The sequence below is a fragment of the Aedes aegypti genome, chromosome 3 (genome assembly GCF_002204515.2).
Source record: "Aedes aegypti strain LVP_AGWG chromosome 3, AaegL5.0 Primary Assembly, whole genome shotgun sequence".
In the NCBI taxonomy this organism is placed as follows: domain Eukaryota; kingdom Metazoa; phylum Arthropoda; class Insecta; order Diptera; family Culicidae; genus Aedes; species Aedes aegypti.
Genome location: NC_035109.1, coordinates 308,617,043 through 308,627,255, shown reverse-complemented (window position 1 = coordinate 308,627,255; position 10,213 = coordinate 308,617,043). Strand labels below are relative to the sequence as shown.

The 10,213-nt window shown below is 35.0% G+C and overlaps 1 long non-coding RNA gene across 1 annotated transcript; it reads right to left on the bottom strand.

Moving 5' to 3' along the window:
- Nucleotides 1-5,841: 5,841 nt before the first annotated feature.
- Nucleotides 5,842-6,881, bottom strand: LOC5566320. The gene is made up of 2 exons (XR_002501516.1): nucleotides 6,255-6,881; nucleotides 5,842-6,188 (listed from the first exon to the last, which is right to left on the bottom strand). It is a non-coding gene; the product is annotated as an uncharacterized LOC5566320 (long non-coding RNA).
- Between the last annotated feature and the right edge of the window lie 3,332 nt (nucleotides 6,882-10,213).

Sequence of the window (10,213 nt, the reverse complement as noted above, 5' to 3'; positions counted from 1 at the left end):
CGAAACATAAATAATACCAACCATTTCTCGCTTATTTTATGATCACGCCCTAGAAGCCATAGGCCTCCGCACTGTTTTGATTTTGTATGAGATTTGAAGTTTATGTAACAGTATGAGATATTGAGATTTTGAAGTTTATGTAACAGTGAATAGAGAGGGTGAGATTTGGGCTTTGCACATAATCAAGTACACTGATAACACTCCTCATATCGTTGGTATTTATCTTACACATAGATTTTTGCAATTTGTATTGAAACATATCGCATAGTGTGACAAACATGTTCATGTTGCGAACCCTCGGTGCTGCATCGTTCTTCCATTGTCTACGAACCGTGCCCTTTACGAAGGCAGAATGGGCGCTCATGAAACGTTGATAAGGCCGGTGAGATCATAAATTATGCGAGATTTCCTTGAATTTCTGCATCTCTTTATCCAGCTTCTTACGAACGATAAAGGCTGCCACAATCAGACTCGCTTCCTGTAAGGGATCAAACGGTTTGCCGTTTGGTTTGGGTCCATTCAATATGAAACCCAAACCAAACGTCAAATCAACTGATCCCTACCAAAAAATCGAGTTTGTTCGCAGCAGCGCTAATAAACAGCTGGATGTCGAACTTTAGAGACGCCTATAAAAAAAAATCGATGGTGAACGTTTCCGATTCATAAAGGACCTGTTCACATATTTCATAACGCTGAAGTGGGTGGTTCTCGTTCAAGGGGGTGGTCACTCTACGCACTGTGCCTCGCGCAGCTATGGCACATTTCGGCGCACTGACTGGCACACCTTGCTGAAGTGGGTTACTATAAAAATCACAACGAACTGAATTTTTCGTCCTAGCAACCATTGAGTTTTCTGAGTTGTTTGCTATTTGTCAAACAAGAAATTCATAAAACTTTTGCGTTGGCTTCGGGTTCACTTCCAAAGACGGAGAAATGGGTAAAACGTGTTGGGAATCTTCGTAGACATAATCGTCGTCGTGTGTTCAGAGGATACCAGTAACCCACACGGTCATACCCACACATGGCATACGTCTTACTGCATCGCAATCCCAGGTAACATGGGTAGCTGAATAACAGCCTATTCAGCTGAAAAGAGGCTGTATAAACAACATTTTAGCTGAGTAAACTGTTTTTCAGCTATCAATGTTACTTGGGATGATTTCACCGTAATGATCTCTCAACTTTTCGCACCCTCACCCTTGCCCCACGATTCTGTACATAACCGTTGAAGCTCCGTGCAACAGTTTCCATGTTGTCTCGGAATTCATATGGGCCTTTTTATACACCTTCCCATTGAAGTCTTACGTATACTTGTTTTGGCTTTCTCGTTTATTTCCCCTGCGATAAGGGAACGTCCTTGAATGACGTAGCATTTTTGGCAGATTTATGACACCCCTCCCCTATCGCAGCCCCTATTTCCTATACCTATTACATGGTTCGTTACAAAATCGTAGAATTCTCCCTCCCCCCTAAATTGCTATGTCATTTATGGACGGTTCTTAATGTTAGTAAAATGTATCCCGGATAACTACCGCCCATGAAAAACAATGACGGGTAAGTAATGTAAAATTTGAAAGGCAAACCAGAAGACAATTAAACATGTCAAAGCTTGCTGAGACGGTTTTTCCATAATTTCAGTTCATTGTTTTTTATGACATGTAGTATTATAGCACGTTTGGCACGCTTGGCACACCTTGGTGCTCTGAGGGCACAACTGTGCCGAATGAAGTGCGTAGAGTGACCTCCCCCTTGGTCTCGTTAGGTTGTTACAGTTCATAAAAAAAATTAAAAAATATATTCGAATAAAATGCGTTAGGGTTCATTCATTTATTTCAAAACGCCGAAAATAGTCATTTTTGACTCACACCCACCCCCTCGTAACGCTTTTTGTATGAATATACTACAAATTTTGTATGAGCCGTACGGTACTTTTAAAAATATTAAATTTTAAATATTTTTCTGGAAATATGAATGCATTCATAGGTTATACAAGAATGCAATTTTTCAAACAATTTTCAAAACTACAAAAAAGTTTCAAAAGTCATAAAAAACTTCTTATATGCGTGCTATGAGTCAAAATTTATGCCAAAAATAAAATCATTTTGATTTCCGAGCTACGAAAAAGTACACAAAATTCCAAAGTGTATCCCGTCTAAAGGCGGGGTTGGGTATTAGAGGGTTAAGCTAGGTATGCTGTTCCGCTCAAGAAAAGTAAAAATTTCTGCTCAAGAAATGGTCAAGAAATTTCCTACAGTGAACTCCATTTGAAATGACATTTCTTTTCAACTGCGTACTGCGATCAAAGTAAAATGCTTTTCTTTAGCATTTGGGCTCATTCATTTATTTCATAACGCTGAAATTGGCCTTTTTGGACACCTACCCACCCCCTTGTAACGCTTTTTGTATGAATATTATTCAATTTTTGTATGGGCCGTAACATCGTAGGGACACCCACCCACCCCCTCTAGCGTTATGAAATTTGTGAATGGGCCCTTTCTTGCAAGAAATTTCCCACGCATCGAGATAGGCGATTACTTTTCTGTTGAAGTGCATACTTTGCTTTAACTGGACATAAAAGCTAATTTCGGAAGGTTATGGAGACCGAAGACTCTTTTTTGGGCATATTTACAAATTTTTGGTTCTCGTAGAACAAAATGTATGTTTTCCATACATTTTTAGGCTCTCAACTTTTTCGAAAAACTAAAGTTTAGGCAAACTTAGGCAAGAGGAATCTTTTTCATTCGATTACGTTGTCTGGATATCGCGTTACATTATTTTTGCATTGGGTGATAATGTTTGCGTTTAGTAATTGAATTAAACAAAAATTGTAACGTCTGTTTATCTGTGCTTCGGTCGTAATATTCTTTTGATCCAATTCCTATTTTCGCGTAAAACAACTGTTGCTTTTTTCTGTGTAGCTTGTCTGAAAGAAGTAAACAAAACAAGTTCAGAAAGCAAGAAATGTTGGGTGAAAAATATTCAAAAAGTAAAAATAAGTAGTTTTGTAGAAATCACTTGACATTAGCTGTAACGACGAATGCAACCATGGTAAATATCTTTACTTCTATAGGAGTTAAATTATTTTACTACTGTTGGCACGAATATCCGATAAGTTGGGAGACAACCCAACTAACATTCACTCATTTAACAAACACCATTATGGCAGTTTTATCCAGCATCATGTTTTATAACATTTTAATAATTTCCATGGCCAACCTTTGTTAAAGCATTGTTCACACAAATTTGGAGAAACTTTAAAGCATGTCGTTGAATACCAACTTCATTTTTCAGCTTTAAAAACGTTTTACAAGCATTTAGTTCAGCTTTTATACGGCTGGTCTAAAAATAATTAAAGACTAATAAAAACAAAAAAATATTTTTCTAGGCACTTTATAAATGTAGTGTGCACTATTATTATGAAAGTAAATCAATCTTATTTAAAAATCGCCTGAATACTGGATTCGAACTCGAGACCTTCCAATCGTCAGCGGTATGCCTTGCCATCTGCGCCATCCTAGAATTGATGATTATACCGTCCAGTGCAAAATATAAACTTCTCATAGCTGAATATTGACCACGTTCGAGCTTCTATTCGACAACTTCTCATCAACACATGGTACGCTAATCTACAACTGAACAAGCATATTATTCAGCTGCTGTTTAGTGCTGATCCAAGCTGAGTTCAGTCGGCTATTTTTAGCGCACAGTGAGAAAATTTATGTCGATGTTGGTCAAAATAATGTATATTAACACAAAGTAAAAACAGTCTGAAATGATTAATGTTATTTCATAATAAGTTTTAGTTTGTTCAAAACTGATTAATTAATTTAAATAATTTTATAAATTATAGTTTGATTATTTTTTTATTTGTATTTTTCATAAACTATTACATATGCATTGAAGTAAAAATTCTCTGTATGAATATATTTGAATCATTTGAAGGGTTAGTCCTCAGAACCCACCTGAATAGAAAAATATTCGATTATCTTGATGCGATTTTTTTTCGGAAATGGCCAAGTAAATCAGTATTTATTCAGTTGTGAAGAAATGTCATTTCAAATGTAGCTGGCTATAGAAATTTATTAAATCAATTCCGTCAAAGAAATTTCCATTTTTCTTGTACGGAAATACATCCCGAGCAGGCGAAAAAAGCTTAGCAATAGAAAATATAATATGGATAGCTAAAAGTGATATTAACTTGATAGATATATGATATAAAATATCTGGAAATGATATCTAAAATAAACTGCTAGAACAGAATTGGCATGTCATATTTAGATTCTGCAAGATTTTACCAATAGCTGCGAGCTATTCATTAGGTCTGCGTACATCAAATTTTTCATAGGTTTAGAAGTTCCAGGAACAAAATTTTGATATTGTCTTCAGATATTTTATCTCTTATGTCAATCAAGTCAATATCACGCTTTGTTTGTCAGTACTTTGCTCTTACTCGGACTACTTAGCTTAAATGTTTATTTTTGTTTTTCACAATAATTCTGCATTTCTGGAGACTGACCATGTTTATTTTCTGAACAGCTATTTCCAAAATTTTAAGAAAGCATAATTTATGAGCTTTGAAATGCATTTGGAATTCAACACGAATTTCGGATGTTTTGTCCATTTTATGAAATTCAGCTATAGTGTGATCGCTTTTACAAGGCTTATTTATTGCTGAACAATGTGTTTGTTAATCGTCATTTTGGCCTCTATTGGATCAACTGTTCTTATAATATACTGAAGCTGAATTAGGATTTTATAAGATACTTATTCAGCTCTTATTCATGCTTATGTTAAACATGTGGGAATAGCTGAAGTGCGATGCAAGTAAAACGTTAGTTCGTCTTCTGAATATCCTTTTATACATATACATTTGTTTAGTGGAATATTGGCTTTTTAATTGGGGGAAACATGTCTTGTTCAGCTCATTTGTAGAACAATCTTGACTAGTCGAATGAGAATCTTTGGAAACGTTTAATAAGTGGCGATTCAACTTTTGTTCATTCTAATGCATAACGTTGAACATTGATCTTAGTTTGTGTTAAAAAAGCACCTTCTCAGCTCTTTATAGAGCAAATTTTTTATTCAGCTGCCATTACCATTATTGAACAATAATTAAACATGCATGCTTGTTTGTGGCTCTGAATTGTTAGTTGGGAATCCATTCAAAATACACGGTAAAAATCGAAAATACTATTTAGTGTGATATTTAATATATTCTCGATATATTTAATATATACCCGCATAATTATGAATTATATGTGTACTGTTTCACAAACTGTTCCCAACCATTTACGACAATATATGAATAATTTCGTTCATCATCCAAAATAACAATAAAACAACACTTTCGCAAACGGTTTTAACAATTTCGTGAACTGTTATTGGAAAAATAACAATATGAGGAATAGGCGGTTAAGTTATGTCACCATTCAAAAACCGAAATTTTTTCGAACAAAATTTTTCGTTTACAGTTTGCCAAGTGGTAGATATACTATCCACTTTTTGTGCAATCCACTGTAACGCAAGCAGTACAAAAACAGTTTTACAATAAAATCGTAATAAATATAAATAACGTTTGTGATTTGGTTGATTTACATTGCTTTATGGTATTTAAACAACATACTATTCTTTTCGGTTATTTTTCGATCATCGAATAATTGGCCTCATTTAATTTGAAACAATGCAACAAAGAACTCGTGTAAACCATCTTACTTCAGTTAACACAGTTATCTAATGATTACCTGAAGTAATATATGTTTCATAAACGTAGTTGTTGTTTCATTGTTTCATATTCAGCTAAGAATGTAAATGTAAAAATTTTTTATTTCAAAATCCACCTTGTTATATATACACACTTTAATTATATCACACTTAATGTATAATTTAGAAAAAATCATATGAGGGTTCGATATAACTTTCCTAGTCTGTAGTTCTTTATTTCACCACCTACGTGGATTGCACAAGTTAGCCAGATGGGGAAAAAAAGAGAAATAGATTCATTCGCTCCGATCGTTGCTTCTTCAATACGTCCTTGCTGTTCCAGCTAGTTCTAGTACAAACACTTCCATCCAGCGACATTATGATCCAGAATAACTAGTTTGGAGTTGCTGCGAGATTTCTTGTTGACGCTATGCTATAAATCGGATTTGTTTAACGGAGAATATTGGACATCCAGATGGTTACGAATCCTGATGAAAAAAAGCACATATATTTTAAAAGATTCGATACACATCACAAGAATTTGTTCAACTTACCGCTTCTTCTCGTGATCCAACACTGCTCCTCCGCTGTTCGACAGCGGGATCAATTTGCACTTCGGATGTTTTTTCTTGTGGCTCGTATTTGCCATTCGGACAGTGACAGCATACATATTAATCTTCCCGCTGGGAATGAACCGGGTCCTAACAGCGATCAGGCTTCCGGGGGCAAAATTTCGTCTGCCGGATACTAGAGTGCAGAGATTACAGCACAACTGGGTCGTAATTGGTAGTTGGACGTGTTCCGGATTCCGGCTCGTTTAATGCAGCTGCATCTTTTTCCGATGCCGACGATTATGATAATGAATTCATTGTTCAAATTGCTTTAAAATTTTTTTCACAAATCAATTTTCACCTTTAATCACAAACAAAATAAATAGAACGATGTAAATTTGCAAGCACGAATATCTTACAAACACTAGCATGTGCAACAATTTGCGAAACTGTTATTTATTGATATTTTACATTGAAATGCGCAGGTATGAGTGTGTTTGAACAAAGACCGTTCCGCAAATTGTGATGACACAGTTCCACTATTTCTCATCATATTTCCGCCCAATATTGTTTCACAATGTTTGTACAGTATTCTTTATTGTAATTGTTTGCTATTTGTTTCTAAAACCGTTCTAAACTGTTTGCTTCATATTGTTTAACACAATATCGACTGTTTGTGGTACGCTGACTATAACGGTTAGAGGGAATTTATTGTTGGCAATGTACGACGAACTGTGTTTTTCTATGCGGGTATGCGTCGCGATGCTTATCAAATATGCATCGGATTATTTTATTTTATACATTGTAGTGCATATCGGTGATTAATATTTTACTATGCTTATGAGTAGCCGATACCTAATCTTGAGACTTAACAAACAGATTCATTACAGTTTCCAATTCAGATTAAGAAACAAGCAACGGCGTGTTTCCTAAAAGATATATCGCTAAGTTAAGCTAGTTCCGCGTTCCATTTTTTCTAATAAAACTTTCGGAACCGTTTTAATGTGAAAGATGCCTGTTAGAGAATCCATCATCATCTATCTGAATTGTATTTCATTGCAAGCTTTGGAATTGCAGGCAAGTTGCCACCATACGGGTTTCTCAAAATACGCGAAAGTAATATTTAAACAAAGACAGCATTGATAACAACAAGGAGGTAATTTCTATATGATCTTAAACTGAATACAATTATCAAAATGTTCAACCTTTTTTCAGCAGATTTTTTGATATGCCAGCAAGAAATATCGGTGACGTCGGAGAAACCGAAACCGGAAAGAATCTCACTCGTATTGCCACCCATTTGAATGATGGACGGCAATGGCAGCCTATTTGGAATTATATACTAGATCTGAACATGATTAATCTGAAAATAAATAAAGGACATGCAAAAGTTCACTTTCTTTCTTTTTTCTTAGCTCTTGTTTACAAAAGTCCAATAAAAATGGCTAATTTTATTCAATTTCTGGAATTTTAGAACTATATGCATTAAATAAATATTTTTCAAAAAATCATTTGGCGATATAAAATACGTTTATACTAGCTAAGCTTAATACATTAAAATGCATCACAATGAGTAAATAGACCGAATATGGTTTTAGAATGGTATTTATCATATCTAGTATTTTATTTTCTTAGCGTGTACATATTCTATGTTTTTCACCACTAATTGAAATACAGTTCGTTGAATTGTTTTTGTATTGTACAACAATACACGAATTGCTAATCAAGACAATACATGAACAATATATCGTATTGTATTTTCAAAATGCATGTATGAGAAAATATCTATATTTGTATTGTTACGATACTTACCCGGATAAAAACGTATCATTCAGTGAATGGAATAAACCATTAATGTACAATATAACGTATTGGATACAATACAGCGTATTGTAATTGAATGTCGAAGCAATATTATTCTTGTTTGAATATACAATTCAAAAACAATATAATATATTGTAACAGAACATTGTATTGTTTTTAATTGGTTTTATACCTTACAATTTTGGTCAAATTCCTATTTTCGCGTAAAACAACTGTTGCTTTTTTCTATGTAGCTTTACTGAAAGAAATAAACAAAACAAGTTCAGAAAGCAAGAAATGTTGGGTGAAAAATATTCAAAAAGTAAAAATAAGTAGTTTTTTAGAAGTCACTTGACATTAGCTGTAACGACGAATGCAACCATGATACAGTTCGTTGAATTGTTTTTGTATTGTACAACAATACACGAATTGCTTATCAAGACAATACATGAACAATATATCGTATTGTATTTTCAAAATGTTTGTATGAGAAAATATCTATATTTGTATTGTTACGATACTTAACCACCCATACATTATATTGCAAAAATCTCATATACCATACAGTGAACTGTTCAAAACAATATATTGTACTGTAATTGTATTGTCATTTTACAATATACTGTATTGTATTTCCAATATATTGAATGGTACTGTTTCAATACGTTATATTGTTTTTGTATTGTATTTTTTATCCGGGTAACCACCCATACATTATATTGGCAAAATCTCATATACAATACAGTGAACTCTTCAAAACAATATATCGTACTGTAATTGTATTGTCATTTTACAATATACTGTATTGTATTTCCAATATATTGAATGGTACTGTTTCAATACGTTATATTGTTTTTGTATTGTATTTTTTATCCGGGTCCCGTACACAACCGTTGACGCTCCGTATCGAAGTTCCCGTCTTGTCTACACACTTAAACGGTTTCGCCGAGAACCCAACGGTAACGTTCGCCGAGATCTCGGCAAAAAATTCGGATTGCCGAAATCTCGGTAAAATAACCCAGGTAACCAATAAGCACTATCATAGGCGGCATATGAGCCGCTCAACAGGTTTTCAGTGCCAACAGGCTTCATATAACATTTTCAAGTGCTTTTAGGCACTGTCACCTTCGAGCACTGAAATAAGCCGTATATGCGTATATAACGCCATACCGCAGTGCTTGTAAGCCCTGTGCCCACAAGCCGCATACAACGGCTGTCAATGCTGTTGAAAGGCTGGTATACGTGACGTTTATGTCAATGGGATCAAATATGGCTTCACCCAAAACAAATCCCGTGATGATTGTTTTCAATCAGAATTACAAAATAAATGCTGATACAAATTGAGTAGCAGGATAATCGTTGCTATGGATGATTATCGAAAAATACTTGCGTATGTTCGTGATCTTCTGATTCCTGATGGTCTCCGAAACGACGGGAGCGGGAAGGCGAAACAATACGAAACTCAAGCTGTATTGGTCCCGGAGGCCATCTGGATTCCAGGAATTGTGATCCACTTTACGACGCCTAATGCAAGGGTTCATTCACACTCACCCACCCCCTCGTAACGCTTTTTGCATGAATATTATACCAATTTTGTATGAGTCGTAACAACACGAGGACAACCACCCACCCACCCCTACAGCGTTGTGAATAAGCCCCAAGCAATTATTCTTGATACTTTTACGGTCTTTTCGATGTTTTTATTCTCCCAAACATTCCTCATACTTCATTTTAAAATCCTTTTGGACTCCCTTCGCAATGAAGTACAAATTATTCCAAATTAAAGCCTGGTATTTCCAGCCTCCAATAATCCTCTGCCTTATGAACGATGCTGAGCAAAGCAACTCAGAAAAGCATAGATGGGGCAGATGGAAAAGGGGACCGAATCATCTAATAGGAGCCTGGAAAACATCAGTTCGAATCTAAGATACTAAACAAAAAAATTAACTTGGAACAGGTCAAAGAAAGAGAGAAAAATACAGGAGATAAACAAACTTTTTTTTTCTCTTTTCTCCAACCAACTTGCTATAAAATTTTGACGTCTCTCGCTTCAGATACTCGGTACGAGTAGGCAGTATATAAGCCAAATAATTCGCCAAAAGTGGCTTTTTAACAGCCTTTAATTACGATATAGTTCCTATTGGCTCTGATAGCCATGT